At 42.5% G+C, this 23,350-nt stretch overlaps 1 protein-coding gene across 2 annotated transcripts in view; it reads right to left on the bottom strand.

Annotated features, from left to right (window-relative positions):
* Positions 1-23,350, bottom strand: part of LRRK1 (leucine rich repeat kinase 1) — a 118,994-nt gene that overhangs the window by 91,599 nt on the left and 4,045 nt on the right. The gene's annotated exons all lie outside the window — the stretch shown is intronic.

A 23,350-nucleotide genomic window follows, 5' to 3' on the forward strand; every position in this document is an offset into this window, starting at 1 on the left:
AAATAATGGAGAGAAAGACCCACTGCTAAGTTAAGTCACTGCTCTGCAGAGTAACCTACGACATTGGAGGGAAGAACCTACTAACAAGGTAAATGGCCAATATCAGGGAATCAGGGAATGATTTAAGACAATGTCTAGGTGCCAAGTACTGATTTTTGTCATTTAATCTAATGTTCACAGCAATGCTATGAGTAGGTGTCATGGCTGTCATTTTACAGATGGGGGAGGCCAGGATGCAGACACCACTCACAGTGATAGAGCTGGCTGGTAGCTGGGCAAAAGTGGAAGCAGGTCTTTTTGACCCCAGAGCTCAGAATTTCCACTACTCTGCTTTCCAATTTAATACCTGTTATGAATTGCATATTTGGGTACCCTCAAAATTACCGTGTTTTTTAAAAAAGATTTTATTTATTTATTCATGAGAGATACAGAAAGAGAGGCAGAGACACAGGCAGAGAGGGAAACAGGCTCCCTGAGGGGAATCTCATGTGAGACTTGATCCCAGGACCCCGGGATTATGTCCTGAGCCAAAGGCAGATGCTCAACCACTGAGCCATCCAGGTGCCCCCAAAATTCATGTTTTAACCCTGATTCCCAGTATGATGGTATTAGGAGGCAGGGCCTTTGGGAGGTGACTGGGTCATGAAGATGGAGCCCCCCACAATGGGATTAGTGACCACACAGAAGAGACATAAGAGAGCTTACTTCGCTGCTCCCTGCCTAGTGAGGATCCAGTGAGAGGATGGCTGTCTGCAAATCAGAAAGTGGGCCCTCACCATGAACAGAGTCTGCTGGCACCTTGACTTTGGACTTCTAGCCTCTAGAACTGTGTGAAATGAATGTTTAGGCCATCCAGACTGTGGCAGTTTGTTACAGCAGCTAGAGCTGACTTTTAAAATAGTGCCTCAAGATCATTCAAAATAAGCAACTACCATGCAGCCATTAAAACAGATAATGAAGACTAATAATGAAAAATACTTATATAATATTAACCAAAAAGAGTAGAATATGGGGCATGGATTGAAACATCATGGGGAAGTACCTAACACAGTAAATTAGTTGACACCCTTTGAAAATATGCAAAATAACAGAATTTACTCCGGTTGGTAGATTATCTGAGATTAAAGTGCTTTGAAAGAAAGGTTTCTAATGTGTATAATCTGCTATTTTTGTTTGTAAAAATTTAGTCTGTTCCTCTGGACAGAAAGTCTGAAGAACACACAAAATGACAGTAGCAATTGCCTTCAGCAGGTGCAATGAATGGAGATTTTTTTTAAAATTTGGGTTTTCCTGTGTTTTCCAGTATTTTTTTTTCTTCACCAAGCTCTTGTTGACTTTGGAACAAAAAAATAAATTAAAAGATGAAATATATCTAGCCTAAGTTTGACCACTTTCACCCTGGCTCAACAAACTAGTTCTTTGACGGCCTTATCTAGACTGAAGGAATCAATTGTTGGAAAAACAAGTTGTTTCAGTTCTGGGAAGAGCCAGAGAACAAGAAAATCTCTTGGATAATAATCTACAAGCACAACATAGATTTTAAAAGATAAAATAAAATGGTCTAGTTAATAATAATAATAATAATAATTAGTATGCCAGTAATTGGTGCCATTTATTGAGTTCTAGCTAATGATGTAAGAAATGTCCTGCCTACTTCTGCCTTCCTGCCAAACCCATGCAATCCAGGGTTTCTCATCAACCCCCTCCACGAGGTGACCAGTGCTCTGAAGCATCAGAGAAGCTCTCTCTACTCAGTTCCCAGAAGTGGAGCTGGGACCTGGAACCCCCACACCTGCCACCAAAGTCTTACCCCTAAGGCTTACCCCCAGGCTGTGTGCTTCCAACCAAACATGGCGTGCATATCTGGAACACAATGTGCTTGGCAAACACATGGGAACTAAAAGGTGAGTTGATTCTGTCTCATTAGATCCAAAAACCAGAGAGAAAATGATGGAAGCCCACTCCTCCATGAATTTTCTGGCATAGCAGCAAAGAAACACAGAAATACAGAACTACCACAACGAGTCCTTTCCTACACTTACTTCTTCTTCCAAGAATTCATTTATTTATTTCTCATTTATTCTAGAAATACCATATACCCAGTATATGCTGAGCTAAGCCCTGGGGACACAGTTTGATGAAACAGAAGGAAGAGCTAGCGTGTGAGGCTATCTTCTTCCCAGATTTTAAACATCTACCACAGAAACCATGCTCAAGAGACTCGGGACAAACACCACCCTGGTAAAGAAAGAGGAACCATCCTTCTGAGGGGAAATAAAAAGCACAGAAGTAAGAGAGTTCCTTTATTTAATACTTCCGTAATATAAAATGGCACAACCTGAAGACAGAAAAAGAAATTGGTCATGCCATGGGGAGGTGATCGTGTTTGTAAACACTGGGGATTAAGCCACTCTTTCTCACACCAAACCTACTTCTAAGGAACTGATTTCCAAGGGAATAATTCTACCCATTTAAAAATTATGCAAAAAAAAGGCAGTATGAATGAAGGTGCTGATTGCAGTATGATTTAGTAGAGCAAAGAATGGTGGTTATGCCAAGGATCTAATGCGTTATAAATGCTTATGGCATTGAGCACAGGGAGGGATATTGCAACATAGGCAAACTGACAGGAAGGAAAGACTCCAAGTTGGTAACATTGGTTTTTGTTAAGTGGTGGAGTTTGAGGTGATTCTCAATTTTTTGCTCTAGTTTCCAGTTACTTCTGTTACTGCTGTCATGGAAAAGTAGTTTTTAAAAATATACTTTTCAGGTTAGTAAGTAGAACTTCTGGCTGAATACAAGTTCCTCTTAGCAAAGATGGGCACAAAGGAAGAAAATATCTCAACCTAGAGGGAAATTAAACATGAGGCATCCGGATTTTTCCAGCGGCATCCCAAGAACCAATGGTGCTAAGACATGGTGGTGGAAATGCCATTCAACTCAGATGACAGGGTGGCCCTGGTGGCTCAGCGGTTTAGTGACGCCTTCAGCCTGGGGTGTGATCCTGGAGTCCCAGGATCGAGTCCCACGTCAGGCTCCCTGCATGGAGCCTGTTTCTCCCTCTGCCTGTGTCTCTGCCTCTCTCTCTCTCTCTCTCTCTCTCTCTCTCTCTCTGTCTCTCATGAATAAATAAATAAAATCTTTCTAAAAAAAACTTGGATGACAAGGCTTAGGTTCAAGTCCTACCTTGGCTGCTTAATGGCTGCATGGTCTTAGCAAGGATTTATGTCTGAATCTTGTCACCTCTTGTAAAAATGACAACAAAAAGACACACTAAAACACTACTGCAAAATTCATGACCTAAAAAAGGGGACTGGCACAAAAATGGGGGTTATTTGCAGGAAGCCTAGCCTCTCCCCACTCCCTCCCTTCCCTACACTGAAGCCTCATTCCCACCATGGACCCCAGGCTCCCTCAGCCCTCACTCTGGTGTCTCTCCTACCTGGAAAGAGGCCCACTCCTTCACCATTTATCAAGGTTCTCCTCCTGCTTCCAGGTTCAGCATAGGTGCTACTCCCCATGGAAGACCTGGGGGAGGGGGGGCTCTCCATGGGCTCCCTTCTTCTGCCTGACCAGGACCATCCTCTTGTGAGGTGTCTGTCCACCTCCTTTCTGTCCAGGAGAGCTGCAGCCTAGGTCCTCTTCCTCAGAGTCATCTGTGCCTAGCACTGTGCCATGTACACAGTAGGTGCTCATTAAGAGCTTCTTGAATTCAGTTTGTTGAACCTCCAGAGCTCTCTGCAGGTCAGTAAGTGATTTGCCTAGAATCTTGCTCATCTGCAGTATCATTCAGAATGGGCGTAGGGGCACAGATTTCTCCTGGTAAAAGAGAAGGATGTCTTCAGGTCCTTCTGGGTTTACTTTTCATGACCGATTTCCTTCCCATCCTGGAACCTCGCCTCCACCCCACCTGCTCCAGTGTGGGCTGTTCAGCAAAGCAGTGGTAGGGTTCATGTCAGGTCAAAATTTATACTGTTTCAAGATAATACCCTGGGGCTTTCCAGTTCATGCAAGTATCCCAGGACTTAATCATACACACTGGGTGAAGGAGGCCCGAGAACACAGAGAGCCACAGAATGAAGAATGGAATGACCAAGTCATCCTCCTTTTGCACCCAGCTGGGTGTGTTTATATCGCCCTCTTGTGCCTTCTGGAGGTAATGGCAGCACCTACCTTAGAAGGGTGATTGGAAGGTCAAAGGGATGGAAGGATGCAAGTATGGAAAGTGCTAGACCACTACCTAACTAGTGGGCTCTGGACAAATGTTAGTTCTTATTACCATTATTTGAAATTAAGTTAAATGCGGTCGGTGTCTAAAACTTGTAAAGTCTGAGGTCCAATCTTATTCCTCAGGCATCTGAGATAACTGATGTGAATTCAAATGGACAAGTTGGTGGTTTTCTGTATCTTATCTACTGAGCTCTGGGGCAGGTGTAAGTGGGGGCCAAACAGAGGAATAAAAGGGCTTTCCTCTAGCACCCCTGCTGAGTCTGTGGGGGAGTAGAGGTATGGATACAGCCAAATGCACCCCAATAACTCCATGGTGGTATATGCCAGAGGACACAGCCAGGCCCCTGCATGCTGCTTAGCACACAGCTGGAGCTTAATAGATATGAGTTATGAATGCTACTGGCCAAAATAAGGAGACCATTGTTTACTCTGACAGTGACCCTATCTAAAAATGCTGCTGAATGAGATCAGCCAAGTTCAGACCAGTGGTTTTAGAGTTCATTTGGTTAATAGCTCTTCTTTCAAGCTTGTCATAGCCCATTAGGGCTGCTTTAACAAAATAACACACATTGGATGACTTATAAACAACAGAAGCTTGCTTCTCACCATTTTGGAGGCTGGAAGTCTGAGATCAGGGTGCCAGCATGGTTGGTGAGAACCCTCTCCTGGGTGGCTCTCATTACATCCTCACACGGCTGAAGGGGCCAGGGAGCTCTACGGGGTCTCTTCTGTGAGAACACTAATCCTATCATCCTTGTGATTCACTCAAGCCCCAGAGGACCCACCTCCTAATACCATCATCTTGGGTGTGAAGGTTTCAACATATACATTTTGGTGGGACACCAATGTGCAGGCCATGGCAATGACCTTACTTAAAAGCATGGGAAATGCCCAATAATATTCCCATGTAAGAGGTAACTTTATATTAATACAGTTTTTAATCCTGGAGGCAGTGCTCAGAGTTAACTGCTCAGTTAATCACTGTAAACTCCTTGATGGGAAATTATTGTGATAAAAAACAAAAACAAGGGGCCACCTGGGTGGCTCAGTGGTTGAGCATCTGCCTTTGGGGTCCTGGGTTCGGGTCCCACATCAGGCTCCTCGTGGGGCATCTGCTTCTCCTTCTGCCTATGTCTCTGCCTCTCTCTGTGTATCTCATGAATAAATAAATAAAATCTTTAAAACAAAAACTGGTTGTAATCAAAATCCTGACTAACAATTTGATACTTTCTCCAGGGAAAGGTGCTAGGATCCAATGCTAACTGTTCCCTCTCAGAGGAGAGAGTGGCCCAGTACAGGAGACTGGACACCCCCAGAACTGTTTATTATGCTAATAAACAGTATGTACAACTGGGGGCCACATGGGAGAGATATGGTCAGATTCATTCCTCACTGAGAAACCAGGACACTTCCACATGCATCAGACACATGAATGTAAAAAATGAAACCACATAAGCAATAGAAGAAAGCAAGTGAATTCCCTTTTAATCTAGGAGGGTGTAATCTTCTTAACTGTGACTCAAAACCTAGTAGCAATATAAGACTGATAAATCTGACCACATTTTGAAAATAACAGTGTTATCAAGTATAATTCACACATCATAAAATTCACCATGTTAGGGTGCACAATTCAATGGTTCTTTTCAAGATTTTATTTATTTATTTGAAAGAGAGAGAGAGCAGGGGGAAGGACAGTGGCAGAGGGAAAAGCAGACTCCCTGCTGAGCAGGGAGCCCCATGCAGGGCTCCATCCCAAAACCCTGATATCATGACCTGAGCCGAAGGCAAACGCTTAACTGACTGAGCCACCCAGGTGCCCCCACAACTCAATGATTTTTAGCATATTTCCGGAAATGTGCAATGACCATCAGTCCTCTAGACTTAATAAAAACACTTTGATCACCCCAAAAGGGACCCTGTACCAATGAGCAGTCCCTCCCTCCCTTCTTGTCCCTCCTTCAGCTGCTGACAGTCACTAATTTCTGTTTCTGTAGCTTTGCCTATTCTGGACATTTCATATACATGGAATCATGCGAGATGTGGCTTCTTCCACTTTGCGTGTTTTCAAGGCTCATCCCTGCTGAAGCATGTGTCCGTACTTCTTCCTTGGTTACTGCCAAGTACTACTATTCCATTGAGTAGATATACTACAGTTGATTAGTTCCTCCATCGGTTGATGGACATTTGGATGTTTCTACTGTTTGCGTGTTGTGAATAATGCTGCTATGATCATTTATGCATAAGTTCTTCTGTGAACATGTTTTCAATTCTCTTGGCTCTTTATGTAGGAGTGGAATTGCTGGGCCAAATGGTAACTCCATGTTCAAAAATTTGAGAAACTGCCAAACCATGTTCCAAAGTGACTGTACCATTTTAAATTCCCTCCTACAATGTACGAGGGTTCTAATTCTTCAACCTCACCATCATTTGGTGAAGACTGTCCAATTTTTTAAAAAAATTTATCTATTCTAGTGGGTGTAAAGTGGTATCTCATTGTGGTTTGGATCTTTATTTCTCTGATGACTGATGATGTTGAGCATTTTTTCAGGTGCTTATTGGACATTTTTATATCTTTTTTGATAGATGTCTATTCAGATCCTTTGCTTATTTATTTTGTCTTTTTCTTGTTGACTCATAAGTGGTCTTTATATAATCTGGATACAATCCCTTTACGAGATACATGATCTGAAAATATTTCCACCCATTCAGGGAGTTGTCTTTTCACTTTCTTGATGATGTCTGTCAAGTACAAAGATTTTTAATTTTGATGAAATCCAATTTATTTTTCCTTTTGTCACTTGTTTTTGGCGTCATATCACAGAAACCATTGCTTAATCCAAAATCATGAGATTTAATCTGTTTTCTTCTAAGGGTTTTATAATTCTAGCTCTTACATTTAGGTCTGTGATCTATTTTGAATTATTTTTTGTATATTGTGTTGGTAGGGATCCAACTTGGTTTTGTTTTTCCATCTGTATACTCCGTTGTCCCAGCACCATTTGTTGAAAAAAAAATGATTATTTCCCCTCTGGATTGTATTAGTGCCCTAACCAAGTTCATCTGACCATGAATGCCATGGGTTTATTTCTGGACTATTCCACTGATCTATATGTGTCTACCCTTATGCCAATACTACACTGTCTTGGTTACTATAACTTTGTAGTGTATTTTGAAATCAGGTAGTGTGAGTCCTCCAACTTTGTTCTTCTTTTTCAAGATCATTTTGACTATTCTGAATCTCTTGTGTTTCTACATGAATCTTGGGATCAGCTTGTCCATTTCTGTGACTATTTCAGATGGGATTCTTATAGGGACTGCATATGCAGACCAATTTTGGGAGTATTGTCATGTTAACATTGCTAAGTCTTCCAAACCACGAACACAGGATGTTTTTTCCATTTATTTAGGTTTTCTTTAACTTCTTTCCATCAAGTATTATAGTTTTCAGTGTATAAAATCTTGTACTTATTTTGTTACATTTATTCTCAATTGTTCTATTCTTTTTGGTGCTATTGTAAATATGTTTTCTTAATTTCATTTTCAAACTATTCATTGAAAATATATGCAACTATAATTGATTTTTACATTTTGATCCTGCATCTTAAAAATTTGTTGGACTGATTTATTAGCTCTAAGTTTTTGTAGATTCTCTAGGATGTTCTACAGAAAATATTATGTCATCTACTAGTAGAGATAGTTCTACTTTTTCCTTTACAATCTGGATGCCTTCTATTTCTTTTTCTTGTTTCATTATGCTGGCTAGACACTTCAGTATAATGTTAGTTGAAGCTGTGACAGTGGACATAGTAGTTTTGCTCCTGATGTGACAGAAAAAGCAATTTAGTCTTTTATAACTAAATATGATGTTAGTTGTGGATTTTTAATAGATTTCCCTTATCAGGTTGAGGAAGTTCCCTTCTATTACTGTTTCACTGAATTTTTCATCATCAAAGGGTGTTGGATATTATCAAATGCCTTTTCTGTGTTGAGATGATCATGTGGTATTTTTTCCTCCTTTTTTCTGTTACTATGACATATTATACTGATTGATGTTAAATCAAGCTTGCAATCCTTGGATAATTCCAGCTGTCATGTTATATAATCCTTTTTATATTACTGGATTTGATTTGCTAATATTGTGTTGGGGATTTGCATCTGTATTCATAAGAGATACTGGTCTGTAGTTTGCTTGTGGTATCTTTGGTTTTGGTTTTAGGGTAATCCTGGGCTCACAGGTTGAACTGGGGAATGTTCCCTCCTCTCTTATATTTTGGAGGAGTTTGTGAGGTTAATGTTAATTCTTCAAATGTTTGGTAAAATTCACTAGTGAAGCTGTTTGAGCCTGGCTTTTCTTTGGGGGAGTTTCTGGATTACTAATTCAATGTAGCTACTTAGTATAATTCTGTTTGGATTTTCTATTCCTTCTTGAGCCAGTTTAGATAGTTGTGCCTTTCTAGGAATTTATCCACTTCACTTAGGTTATTGAATTTGTTGGTGTACAATTGTGCATAGTATTCTACTATAATTCTTTTTATTTTTGTTCAGTTGGTAGTGATGTCCCCTTTTCTGTCCTGATCTTAGTAATTTCAGTCTTGTCTCTTATTTTTTTTGGTCATTCTAAGTGAAAGTTTGACAACATTGTTGATTTTTTTAGAAACCATCTTTGAGTTCACTGATTTTCACTATTGTTGTTGTAGTCTATATTTCATTTATTTCTGTTCTAATCTTTGTTATTTCTTCTGTTTGCTTTGGGTTTAGTCTGTTCTTTTTTCTAGTTTCTTAAGGTGGAAGGTTAGGTTATTGATTTGAGATCTTTCTTTTTAAATATAGATGATCATAGCCAGAAATTTCCTTCTAAGCACTGCTTTAGCTGCATCCCCAAAGTTTTAGTATGTCGTGTTTTTATTTTCATTCACCTCAAAGTATGCTCTAATTTCTCTTGTGATTTCTTCTTTAATCTGGTTACTTAGGAGCACGCCATTTCATTTTCACAACTTGTGAATTTCCCAAATTTCCTTCTGTTATTGATTTCTAATTTCATTCCGTTGCAATCAGAGCTTATGTTGTATGATTTCAATTCTTTAAATTTGTCGAGGTTTGTTTAAAATTTAAACATGTAAAGAACCCCCCCCCCAAATATGTGTGCTCCACAACACACAAATAGGATAACAAGACACATGACAAATTTTTAAAAATTGCAACTTATATTATAGACAAAGGGTTAATATGATGAAACATCTTCTTACATTGCTGGAGGGAATGAAAAATAGTGCAGCCCCTATGGAAGGGAATTTACCAATACCTAGGAAATTCAATCTGCATTTCCCCTCTTAGCCAACACTCTGGCTTTTAGAAATTTACACCAAAGATACGATGTCAAAAATGCAAAATGATTATCTATACAAGACTATTCATCGCAGCATTACTGCAGAGGAAGCAATACAATGTTATCTGTAGAGAAGGGGCTAAATAAACTCTGGGACATGCACAAAATAGAGTTCTATGAAGTGGTAAGAAGGAAAGAGAAGTTCTGTACACTCTGGAGTCACATATTTTTCTCTGAGTCTCAGGGCAGCTCCCATTACCTCCTTCCAGGGATGGGCAAACAACATTCCATGCTCTAGGACCCTGTGTTCTGGGTCTGCTCAACCCATTCTAGAGCTGGAAGACAGAAACTCAGCCGAGGGTCAACCAAGAGCCTGAACTTTGCCTCCAAGTGGCAGCTGTGGCACAATGCAGTGAAGGAAAGGCAGCACTCATGCTTGGTTTGTTCTGACCATAAGCTGACACTTGTTCCTGGAAGGAGAGGCTTGCTGTCTTCCTCCTTGTCACTGGGCCCATGGGTCATTCTGCTAAGGATTCTCTTGAAGCCCTTCCTTAATCTTCATGCATTCATAAGTATTGATGGTGGAGGCAGAACCTGTAAGGAGGCACCTCCCTATTCCCATTCCCCTCCTCCTCCCAGGCAGAGAGTACACCTTCCTTCCAGACCCATACACATACCAAGACAAGCTGGCTTTGGGGGAAACAGCTATGGATCTCTTGAGAGAATGAGATTAGAGACTGAGGACAGGGACTATATGTGTTGAACTTCGAAGGAAGATCTGGGCAGAGGAATTCCAAAGCTTGGTCATATGCTTTAAATGGAATTCCCCATGGATGCCCTGTCAACAAACTTTAGTAAAGATTTAAGCTGCTTTTTGATTTTAAGATTTCAGGCTGGAGTTTCCTTGGAATACATCATTGTATAGTGATGACAGAGGCCATAAAGTTGTTCAAATTTCCCTGGATCTCACATAAATATTCATTTATCTTCCACTTTTTTTTTTTAAGATTTTATTTATTTATTTTAAAGAGAAAGAGAGCATGCAGGGGGAGGGGCAGAGGAAGAAGGAGAGAGGGGCCCTCAAGCAGATTCTGCTTCCAGCATGGAGGTTGACTCGGGTCTTAATCTTATGACCCGAACCGAAATCAAGAGTCAGATGCTTAACCGACTGAGCCACCCAGGCACCCCTTCCACTTCTTTTTTTAATAAATAGATTATACTATGATTATGTTCTGCTACTTGCTTTTACCACTTAAAAGTTCTTCTGTATCTGCACATAGAGATCCAGACATCTTCATGGTAGTTCTTTGTCCTCACTGATGGACTTTTAGGGCATTTTTAGTTTTTTGTAATTCCCTCCCATGCTGTGCTGAACATCCCGCGTGTGCACTCCTGCTCACCTGTGAGCTCTATTTTCAGGTTAATTCAGGGTAGTGGAAGAAGCAGAGTATTTACTGACCCTTAATTATCATAAAGTTTGACAATTCACTTTTCCAAAGGTTGTACCAGTTATATCCTTACTTAGTTATTCATTCAAAATTAGTTAAAAATATGAAAAATGGAGCAGAAATTATATCCTTGTTATACTAAATAATAACAAACTTTCTGATTCTTCCCAATTCAAAGAGCAAAATAACATCTCATGGTTGGCTCTGGTTTGCATTTCTTCCCATATGAATGACATTCAGCATATTTTCATACATCGCACCACTATTTATATCTTTTTCAATGAACAAAACTCTCTACTTCTATTTCTTGGTGCATTTGGAAACTGGAATGTTCTTTTTTCCCATTGATCAGCAAGTACTCTTTGTGGTATGTGTGGAAAACAGTTTTTACCTGTTTGTTGTTTGTCATCTGAGGAGGATTTTCTGCAGGAGTTCCAACTGTTGTGAAATCACATTTATTAATCTCTACTATGTTAACTAGATTTGTGTTGTGATGCTAGCTTTTATGTATGAAAATGTGTGAAAGAAGCAGGCAATGTACAGAACAGTGGGTGTAATCAATTAGATATTGTGTAAAGGAGGGAGACGTAAGAATTTGTTTGGCTTGTATACATATAATGCAATTCTGGAATGATGTAAGAATCTAAGAATTGTAGCTTGATACTTAGGGCTTTCGAACTGTGTGATCTGTATTCAACTAAAGTTTTTAAATCTTGGCAAAGGAAAAAAATATGAGGTCATTTGCTCTTCCTTTTCCTCTGCATGTCTTCAGGCAGAGACACACACCCTCAAGTTCAAACAACAAAAATTGACTCCAGCTGATTCGCCTCAATACTGGGACCGCCATCTGCCTTCTAAATCCAAAAGCAGGCAAACGCAAAAGAAGCGAAAAGCCAGGATTGGGGATCCTCTGTGACTCTCAGAGTTGTAAGTTGATTTAGTTAATGTGTGGATTTGAGGGGAACCCAATGCATTATTAGGATGACTATGATGTGTCCTCTTAACAGTTAAGAGCCAATGCCATGAACACATCGTATACAAGATAATGCTTAACAGAAGTGAATGCCTGCAGCCTCTCCCATTTGTCCTAAGACAAAAACGCTCAGGAGATCTTCATCTGAGCAAGAGCTGACATACCTGGGAGCTGTGCTCCTCTCTGGCTGGGTTTTTAGCTTGTGGCTGAGTTACACCCCACTGCTCTGTTGGTTGGCACCTACACAGCCTCTTTTCCTGTATGGAAATGCTCACGCGCGTAGTACAAGCTTTCTTCAGTGTGGTATTAACCCTGGCTGGATGACAATAGGGCTCTTTGTTTTTATGAGTGATATCCTGATTATTAAAGTAAGGAGCTCCATGATTCTCTGTAACCACAAATATCCCAAGAATGCCTGGGCTCCGCTACCATGGCCCCTGGCCCACTGACACCCGCCTCCCACCTCCTTGCACAATTCCTCTGTGACCCATGTTCAAGGCACTCCCTGTGGACAGCTTGAGGCCAAACACTGAAGATACTCAAGAATGTTAGAACTCTGAGCTTTACGAAGAGTGTTCTTCCATAAAACATATGCATTTTGCTAATTTGGGGGGGAAAAAAGCACTCTGAACTTGAGGAAAGGGAAGATTTTGACTTAAACGAAAAAGTTTTGGATTTAAAACTTAAACAACTTTTAATTAAATTAAGTTTTAATGAAAACAATTCTATTCTGATGGTTTGATTGGGGCTCATTGCTTTTTAGTTCTACACACTTTTGAAAAGGGGGACTGGCCATGTTTTCAATCCCATGCCTTCAAATAAAATCAAAGACACCGCCGTTATTAAAAACTCCCATTTTTATCATCAATATTATTATCATTTTCACTGGCAAAAGGCCAGTACAGGTTAGGCTAGATAACTTGCCTGACAGGGAAAGAGAGAGAAACGAACATAAACTGTGGGGCTCTGGGTCACAGAAGCAGCAGATCATACCTGGTATGGTGCTAAGCATTCCGTGAACACATTCTAACAGTGCCTGTGTTACAGATAGGGACTAGGCTATGGAGGGACCAGGATTTTTTTTGTTTTTAAATATTCTATTTATTTATTTGTTTATTTATTTATTTGAGAGAGAGAGAGAGAGAGAGAGAGAGAGAGAACGAGTGGGGGGAGGGGCAGAGGAAGAAGCAGGCTCCCCACTGAGCAGGGAGCACAACATGTGGCTATATCCCAGGACCCTGAGATCATGACCTAAGCCAAAGCCTGAGCTTAAATGACTGAGCTGCCACTCAAGCACCCAGGGAAAGGATTTGAACCCAGCTCTTTCCAAAACAAAGCCCACATTCCTGATGCTGTCACCCACCTTTCCCTACAAACATACCTCAGAGATATCAAGAAGATGCTGGAAGATGGAATTAAGACAGCAGATAGAACCCTGATGTAGTCATCACCTTCTGCCTCTAGTCCTTGGAAATTTTATGAAAAAAAAATGTTTCCTGGGTGGCTGATTCGGTTGAGTGTCCAACTCTTGGTTTCAGCTTAGGTCATGACCACAGGGTCATGAGATGGAGCTCTGCACCAGGTTCTGCACTCTGCGGGGATTCTGCTTGGGATTCTCTCCCTCTCTCTCCCTCTCTCTCCCTCTCCCTCCCTCTCCCTCTTCCCCCTCCAGTACTCTCTCTCTCTCTCTCTCTCAAATAATTAAATAAATCTTAAAAAAATTACCACCAAACTATATTAGCACAGGAAACACAAAGGAAACCTAAGAGGATAGAAAATCAGGATGCACAAGGTGAAGAAGGTTGGAGGAGTGCCCTGAGGTTGCCTGCAGCATAGAGGAAGCAGGAGTTCACCAGCAGAGGGACTGCAGGGAGGTGGAAACCACAATGAGCCCCAGTCCAGCCTGTGCCAGGCAGTGGGAGGGCCCAGGGCTCTGCCTCTTCTATGCAAATGGCAAATGTGGCACTTCAGGTGGCTGGTGGCACCCAGGAGGCACCCTCCACTGAGAAGACATGCTCCAGGTCCAGCCCCAGGACAGCCACTACAGTCTCTCTGCCCTTCTCTCTGGAGGCTGCAGTGACTGATACCACATTCACAGAAGCTGCGGGGAATCCCAGCCATAGAGATCAACATCCAGCTGTGTACCCACAAATTCTTGAGGAAGATGAACACCATAAGGAGAAGCATGCAGTTTCACCTACCAAGCCCACAGCAGACTACAGATTAGCAGGAAGAGACCTCCCTACCTCCCACTCCCACACACTGAAAGTAAAGCTAAATTAAGTTCCCTGCTTATAACTGAGACCCAGTACCACTAGAAGTACACTGGCCACTGAGGCAGGAGAAAGTGGGGCATATCTCATCTCAGCCCTCCTTGGGCTGAGTGTCCCCAAGGGGAATTGAGCAGCTGACACTGACAATGGCTGTATAGGCAGGATCTTGCCAGGTCTGAGACCCTGCATGGCTTGCTGCACCCTTACATTACTGCTCAGGGTTGGGTGGGGGGCTATCCAAATAACTCAGCCACTGAGATAAGGGATGTGGGCAAATTCTGGACTCCCCCAGTCCTGATAAAACAACCACCACCCTCACTCAGGAGGAAAAGGTGAGTCAGTCAGTGCCTGAATTGCTCTAAGTGGAATCTTGGGCTCTGGCTTTCCAGCATCAGGGATCTGTCTCCACCCAGAATTAGTGTTTGTAAAGCAAAAACAAGACCTCAGAATGAATATAAATGCTGTCTTGGAGAGATAAAGGAGGACACAGCAACCATAAACAAGAGTCGATGAAAAAGCTTAGAAAGGAAAGCTAGAAGAGTTGCACTGTAAAACACACTACATGGATGACAGAGTGGAATGGACAGGACTGGAGGATAGCCTGGTCTTCTGCAAGAGCAAGAAGAAGGTGTAGCATCCAGACACAAAGAGAACAGACAAAAAATTAAGAGACATGAAAGATGGTGCTTGAAGCTTTACAAAATGTGTCTAGTATGAATCCCGGAACCGTATCCTCCAATAAATGAGAAAAATTCTCAAGGTGAAAAAAGATAAGTTCTCCGAAGGGAGAGGATACTACTTAAGAAGTTGGAAAGGGAAATTGAGTTTAGAAAATAAGAGATAGAAACAGAAATAAAAAAGAACAACCATAGGGCTGATTCTTTTCAAAAGACTCAAAACCACCTCACTGGAAGATTGATCAATGAACAATAAGAAAAAAGGTGAGGTGGGGAAGGGAGGGAGGAGAAAGGGAGAGAAAACAACAGTGTCTTCAGTGAGAAAGGAGATAAAACTATACAGTAGAGAATGAAATCATGAGACCACCAGGAGAAAGAGGGCTCCTTAGAGAAATGGTGACGGTGGGAATTAGACAACAAATTCCAAACCTGGACTTTCTTGTCATATCAGAAAGCAAGGAGGGTATCAAAGACTCCTGGGGTCATGTCCAAAGACAGGGGAACCAACCCAAAGGAGCTTCTACTGGCCAAAGATGAATAATTTTAGGGGCGCCTGGTGGCTCAGTGGTTGAGCATCTGCCTTCTGCTCAGCAATGCCCAAAATCACTGAAAAATCTAACCACCAAGGAGAGACTATTAGACATCATGTGAATCCTACCACCGATGAAACAGTAAGTACCTAGCATTCTTGCCAAAAGATCTTACTGAATCTCAGCAAGCCTCTGGATCTATGGAAACACAGAGAGAAATGTGTTAAGCAATACATACCAGATGCAATCACCAAAATCCAGACTGGGAAATGGCAGATGTGGTTTTATCAACAATTAAATCATAAGGAAAAAGGAAATGAGGGAGAAAGGGAGAAATTAAGAACCATATCATCCAACAGAATGCAGGGATCTTGATTCATGGGCCCAAACAAAGGCATTTGAACATGGATGTCAATGTTATTAATGAAATATGTTTTTATTTTTATTATTTTAAAAAAGATTTTATTTATTTATTCATGAGAGACACACACACACATATACAGAGGCAGAGACAGACATAGGCAGAGGGAGAAGCAGGCTCCATGTAGGAAGCCTGACGCAGGACTTGATCCTGGGACTCCAGGATCACGCCCTGGGCTGAAGGCAGGCGCTAAACCGCTGAGCCACCCAGGGATCCCCATATGTTTTTATTTTAAAAAAACGTATGTGAGGGGTGCCTGGGTGGCTCAGTGGTTGAGTGTCTGCCTTCGGCTCAGGGTGTGATCCTGGGGTCCTGTGATCGAGTCCTGCATCGGGCTCCCTGCATGGAGCCTGCTTCTCCTTCTGCTTGTGTCTCTGCCTCTCTCTCTCTCTCTCTCATTAATAAATAAATAAATAGAATCTTTAAAAAATTAAATTAAATTAAAAATGTATCTGAAATATGCTGTGATTTTTTTTAAGTCTTCTTAACATGGAATTGGGTTCTAAAATAATCTTGAGGGAGAGGGACGGGGATATGGACAGATCAAGATTTGGCTGTGGTGACAATTATGGGCATCAGAATGATGGACACACAGGGGTCCAGGACAGCATTATCTCTACTTTTGTACTGTGTTCACAAGTTTTCATAATATAGAAAGTGGAAAATAACTAAGATAAAAACATAACGTTTCAAAATTCTGCCTAAGCTAAACATTTATGAAAAGAAAAACAGCTGTTGTAAATTGAGGCCAAAAAACTGTGGTTTCTGAGGGAAAAAAAACAAGAAGGGGTGCTTTTTCCTCTGACTTTTTGGGAAAGGAACTGAAAGACTGGGGGTCAGGGTGGGAGGGATTACTTGTCATTATATTCCCTTTTGTACTTCTGAATTTTATATTAAGTATATGATTTTTCTGTGACAAATGAATAAAATAATTAAAAAATGTATTTTAAATCCCAAAGCTGCTATGAACTTTATGCTAATACACTTAAAAAAATCTAGATTAAATGGATGATTATGTAGAAAAACGTACTGCCAAAATTAACTCAAGAGGAAATGGAAAGTTTAAATAAAAACCTACAATCTTTAAAGAAGTGGAATCAATGGTAAAACATCTACCCATAAAAAGGTACCAGGTCTCGACAGTTTTATAGGCAAAAGGTTTTATCCAGCTTCTTGGAAAATACAGCTCTTATACTGTACAAACTTACTGTTTGTTGAAAAAGCAAGTTATGAAAAGATTGGCACAGTCTGAAAATACTGATTTTAAAATTTTAAATATTTAAACTGTTTGGAAAAGAGTAAGATTGCCAAAGTGTGAGTCCGGTTGCTACCCCCTCCCCTGCCACTACTTTGCTCACAGGGATAGTGAGCCAGCTAAGAGGTACCCCACCTTCTCTCAGCTGAAGGGTTGGCACCCATGCTCAGTTTCCCCTCGGCTGGTGGCTGAGGGATTATGGCACCTCGTAGGTCAAAGATGTCCTCTATTCACAGCCAGCATGCACACCTAGCACACCAGGCTAGTCTTCTGAGAGGGGAGCTCCCTGTGATACCCTTCGTGGGACTGGGACCCACGTCGTCAAAGCTCTGGCATGCCTCCCTAAGAGAGGATGAGAGGCTGGGGACCACATGCAATCCATCTTGCAGACCCAGGCTTTGTGATTTCCTTTTCCTTAGTGAAGTTTCAGGAACCCAGGCAGGCAATGTTGTGGAATTTAGGCTGATCCAGGTGGCAGTCCAGAGGGGACCCTCCTAGCAGGCCAGAAATAACACTATATGTTTATGAACTCACATATATTTAGCAATGGCATAAAATTGGGCAAAGGGTTGAATTACCTTCAAAATACTGGTTACCTTTGGGGGCTGGTGGAGGGCAGTAATCAGGTAGCGGTCCAAAGGGCACTCTAACTACACGTGTCATGCTTTATGTCTGAGTCCTCTTTCTTCTACTCATCACCTATAATCCATGACCAAGTTCTGTGGTATACTAAAGATGGCCACAACTTTTTGCTTTCCCTCCAGCAAAGTGACGAAAAGATAGTGCCTGGCCTAAGCTTCAAGGAGGCACCAGGAGCTCCTGCTTCTGAAGTCCCCCAATCTGGGCAATTGGATGGCTCAATGGTTGAGCGTCTGCGTTTGGCTGGGGCCATGATCCTGGGGTCCTGGAATCGAGTCCTGCATTGGGCTTCCCACAGGGAGCCTGCTTCTCCCTCTGCCTATGTCTCTCATGAATAAACAAATAAAATCTTCAAAAAGATAAATTAAAAAAGCCACATGGTATCCCCTTAGCACCTCTTCTTGCTGTAATGCTCTCTTGCATCAAGCATCACTCTGATTTTTCCTGTTCTTTGCTGTCTATTTTTCCTGCTAGAATTACAAGTGCTCTGAGAGCAGAGCCCATGCTCCTGTTATGTCCTAAGAACCTAGAACACTGTCTACCACAAAGGGATGTTTGATAACTGTTGACAAAATAACACTGAATTAATAAAACAAATAGACAGTGAGGCAGTAGAAGAAATGCAGATAACACAGGGCATTAAAAAGAACCTCCATAATAAGTGACATAATGAAAAAATAGTTTTCTGGCAGCATTCTTACTGGTTTCTCTTAGCATCATGGGAAGTTTCTTCCTCGGTAATTTATACACATGATCTGCCTATCAAGTCAACTGACTGCAAATTTCCTTGATAATGCTCTGAACCATATAATTATTGGTTTATTTGGAATTCACTGTAAGAATATTGATCTTAATAAATTTGACATAAGAAATCAATTTAAAAAATAATTGAGAAGGTAATAAGATTGACATTAAAATAAAATAAAATAAATGCCCATTAGGATCCTCAGGAGAATTCAAGAAGACACTTCATAACATAATACAGGAACAGAATGCTATGAAAGAAGCTACCAAGAAAAGGAAAGAGCTTTCTGGAAATCATGAATGCTGAAATGAAACTGTTCAGTAGAGGGTAGAGAAGATGAGTCAAGAATATCTCTCAAATTTTCAGAAGAAGAAGAATCAGAAAATGTGGGAGAAAAGATGAGCAACGTGTATCATAACTACAAGGAGTTCCATAAAAACAAACAAAACCAAACCCAAAGGAGAAAGAGCAGAGGAGGAAGAGATTATCAGAGAGAATACAAAGAATTTTCCAGTTGGCTTACTCAGCACCAAGCAGCAGGAATGAAAAAGACCCTCACCCAGGTCCTGTGTTATGAAGACCAAGATTTCAGAAGACCAAGCATACAGGTAAGATTCTAAAAGCTTCCAGAGAGGGGAGAAAAAAAACCAAAAACAAAGGTCATCCACAAAGCAGTGGGAATCAAAGGACATCAGAGAACAGCAGGGCAGACTCTTTCAAGTTCTGAAAGTAGATGATTTCTAATTGGAACCCTGGGGAGGGCAAGGTGAACATGCTCCCAGGAATGCCCAGTCTCTTCTGTGTGCCTGCATGAGCCCTGTGCTAGGAGCTTTCTTGATGATGTGCTTCATATAAATAAGGGGCCAAAGACTTCTGAGTATGAGTCAGAAATGGGAAATGGAGATAAAAAGAAGGGAAGAGGTACTCACTCCCTGGGCCCCACAGGACAAGGATGACACGGAGTCCCCAGGCCAAGTCACCGTGATGGAAACATATCACTGAACAACACAGATGCAATCCAAAGATGAGTCAAAACTGATAGAATTCAGCATGGATGGAGCAGCTGGGAGACACGGCGTGGAAGTGAAGGAAATCATTTATCACGGCAGGCAGGCCACAGAGACTGGCTCGGGTGATGGAGCAGATGTTCAGGCATATATTCTCTATGTAGAGAAATGATAATGACCTGAAGAACTAGAATCAGACACAGGAAATAGAAACCCTTTTGGGAGTTGACACAGTGCTTTACTGTAGTCTGTTCTGTATCACTTGCATCTTTAACCTGGGGTGTGTATTACTTCGATAAGGTTTAATGTGCTTCTTTGGTTCTGCAATTCTGCTAGCTCACAGGCAGTGATAATCAACTCTTATGACAATAAGCGAAGTGTAGAAACCATCTAAAGGGGCTTTAATGCAAGGTTGATTGGATAAACATCATTCTATTCACACTACCGAATTTGGTGCAAGTGAAAAAGCCTCCAACACAACTCAAGGAAAATAAGTTGCACAACATATGTACAATTGAAGATTATGCAGGTAAAACCAGAAACACACACAGAAGAATTGTGTGTGTGTGTGTGTGTGTGTGTGTGTGTGTGTGTGTCCGTCCATGCATGAGCCCAAGCTTAGGGAGAGGTTGGGAAGGAAACATACTCAGCTACCTGTGATCACTTGGAAGGATGGGAAGGAGCCAAAGAGTACAGTGGCTTTATCTGTATCATCTGAATGCTCTATGAGAATGGGTATAAATTACACACAAAAACCTTTTTCTTCACCTTGGGGAGCTTCCTGCCCACTGTTGGTCAAGGGTTCTTTGCTTGCTTTTTGCTTTTGTTTTTAAAAATATTTTTATTTATTTGAGAGAGAGAGAGAGAGAGTAAGCACAAGCAGGGGGGAGGGGCAGAAGGAGAGGTGGAAGCTGACTCTCTACTGAGCAGGGAGCCGGACATGGGGCTCCACCTCAGGACCCTGAGATCATGACCTGAGCCGAGGCAGATGCTTAACCAACTAAGCCACCCAGATATCTCTCTCCTCTTCTTTATGACAAATGTCAATAAATAACAAGATATCTAAGTGGAATCTGGACAAACTGAACACAGGGGAGGTTAGGGTGGTGAATGATTCTAAGGAATATTGGAATCCTCCTACTTTCATTCATCACAGTTCCTGAAAATGTGTGTGAAATTCATAGACGAAAATTTGGATTTATATGTTATTGCAGAGGAGGGGTCCATTCCCAGAGAACTATAGAATTTCATAAAAATCCCTAATTATGGCTAAGAGGTACCAGACCTCTTCAAGGTCTGACTCATGTGGACCAGGAAACCAGACAGGTGGAAGAAAATCCTTGTTCTTCTGCCCTGGGACCTGGGGATGTCTACACAGGCACCTTCCTGGTCACAGGTCACTGATGTCTCCATGGGGGCCTGGGTGCAGGGCTGGATAAAGAGCATCCCATCTCTTGGCCACGAAGGCATGCCAGGTGGGCCTGGGCTGCTCTCCAGCAAGCACTGAGGGCTATCAGGTGGGAAGGCCTTGCCCATCCCTCAGAAAGGGAGCCGAGGTAGGGCCAATGTTGGGTAGGAGGAGGTGGGCAGTGGGTCAGGGCTGAGGTCCTGGGTGAGCTTCAGGCTCTTGCCACTTTGAATGGGTGCTCCCAAGAGCCTATACAAAGCCTGCAGCAAGGTGGTAGGAAGGGGTGGGAGGCAGCTCTTTCCCTGGCCCTAGGTGGCCAGGGCCTAATGGCTCCACAGACCAAAGACCAAAAAAACTCAGTGATAACCAAGCAGAAGGTTGCTTGCTCTTGAAGACAGTGGGTGGTTTACTCAGCCTGAAAAGCAATCCACAGGGAGGGAGGGCAAGGCTCTGCTTTTAGTTACTTCAAGAAAAGGGTGAAGGGATTCTTATCAGCCAGGGTAGGTGGAGCTAGATGCAATGAAGGCAGGACTGGTCTTGTGGCAGAAACCTCCTAACAGAGGTGCCCATAGGCAGGCTGGCGTTCTTTGAGAGGTAGTCAGTTTCCCGTTGCTAGAAGTAAGCAAGTACATTCTGGATAAAGAATCAGAAGACCCAAGCCTCAGATTAAGGCTAATGTTAAAATCCCCATCGAACCCAGAGCTTCTGTAGTTGGGCAGGGCTTTGTGGGCATGCAGCACAGCCGTGTTAACTGCCACCCTCATGGATGGATGCCCACAACCATTTCTCCAGCCCCTGAGGTCATCGCTTGGCCTCCCTTCCCTTTACCTCACTCAGTAAAGGATTCCTCACTGGATACTGGCTGTGGTCCCTGGAGGGCCCAGTGCTGCTTCTAAGGCCAGGCTGAGGCAGGGCGCGCCCATGGACCAAAGTCTCCTTCCAAACAAAGCCTTGTTCACCCTCCTTGCTCCCATGGTGTGAACATGGCCCAGTTTGCAGGAGCAGGACATCCAATCCAAAAACAGGTTCAAGATGTGGGCTGGCAGTTTGGCTCTGAAAGGCCCACCTCAACATGGACCTGTCCCCTGTAGGGTTTCTGACAGTGGTCCTCTGAGAAAGCAAACTACCACCAGAGGGGCACTTCCTATTGCAGCCTATTTCCTATTTCTATTTCTGGAAGGCAAGAAGAGCCCCTACTTGAGGAAACTGCTTGGTTCCTAGGAAGTTATTTTTAATACAGATTTGAAAAAGTCAAAGAAAAAGAGAAAAATGCTGAAAGTAGCTATGTAAAAATTAAAAACCTGGGATTTGAAGACCTTCTGGAAGGTTCCTCATCCTCCTTTGGTCCATGCTGGTCCAGTGGAGGACAGTGCTCTGAGAGGCAGGCAGCTGAAGTCGGGGCGGCTCATAGAGCGGTGGGGTACTGGAAGCAGCCCGCTGATGTTTGCCTGAGCACCCCTCACCCTCCGTGGCTCAGAAGAGTCTCGCCAAGAGTTCTTGGCCTGAATTATCTAGTAGTTTGTTCACCTCTCCACTTTCCAGGGAGCCTCACCTCAGCTGGCAGGACAGGTTTTTCCACTCTGACTCAGAAGAATGTGCAATGATGTGTTTGTTCACACAGATTGCCCCTCAGCCCCAGCCTAGTATCTCACTGACCCTTGTTCTATCAACTCACACTCTCAGCTCTTCCACACTTTCTAAATATCTCTCTTGTACCACAGGCAAGCTGACTGCTGCAGTGCTAATAAGGTTGCAACATGCCTTCCTGAGACACGACTGTGCCACACAAACACAGGCTAGGCATCACACAGCACATACACAGCACACACACAGCACCGCCCCCCCCCCCCCGCCCCCGCCTCGGCCCCACTGTGCAACTGGTGAGATGCTCCCACCTTCACGGGCTTTGGAAGGGCTAGACATGCTAAACAAGCATAAGGTGAACTACACAATCAAAACAGGTATGGGCGCGAGAAACACACCTAGTTCATATCCATATGCAAACAAAATGCTATTACCCAAAACCAAAAGTAAAACATGAGTTCTCTCCTGATTTTCATTAACGTTTGGAGCTTTTTCTAAACTATGTTTGGAAGCCTAATAATAACTTTGTCGTTTCCAAAGCATGTTGTCTTCCAAGCATTTTTAAAAGAGAGAGCTTCTAAAAGGGAGAGAGAGCTGCTCCTCCATTGACTATAATTTGAGTCTTACTGGTTTGCTTTATGGCAGTCAATTTTCCTTAGGTGGTACTGGAAGTTGGGTGTGTGATAAGCTTCCCTGGTGTGAGGTGGGTGCATTGGGGTGATGAGAGGGGAAGCAGGGCTCCCTGTGTTCCCAGGAGGTCTGGGGAGAAGGTAAGCAGAACAAATCTGGCTCATTTGGGGGGACACAGCCCAGAAGGTAGATGCAGCTTTATGC

This window comes from Vulpes vulpes, chromosome 14, assembly GCF_048418805.1.
Source record: "Vulpes vulpes isolate BD-2025 chromosome 14, VulVul3, whole genome shotgun sequence".
Classification (NCBI taxonomy): Eukaryota; Metazoa; Chordata; class Mammalia; order Carnivora; family Canidae; genus Vulpes; species Vulpes vulpes.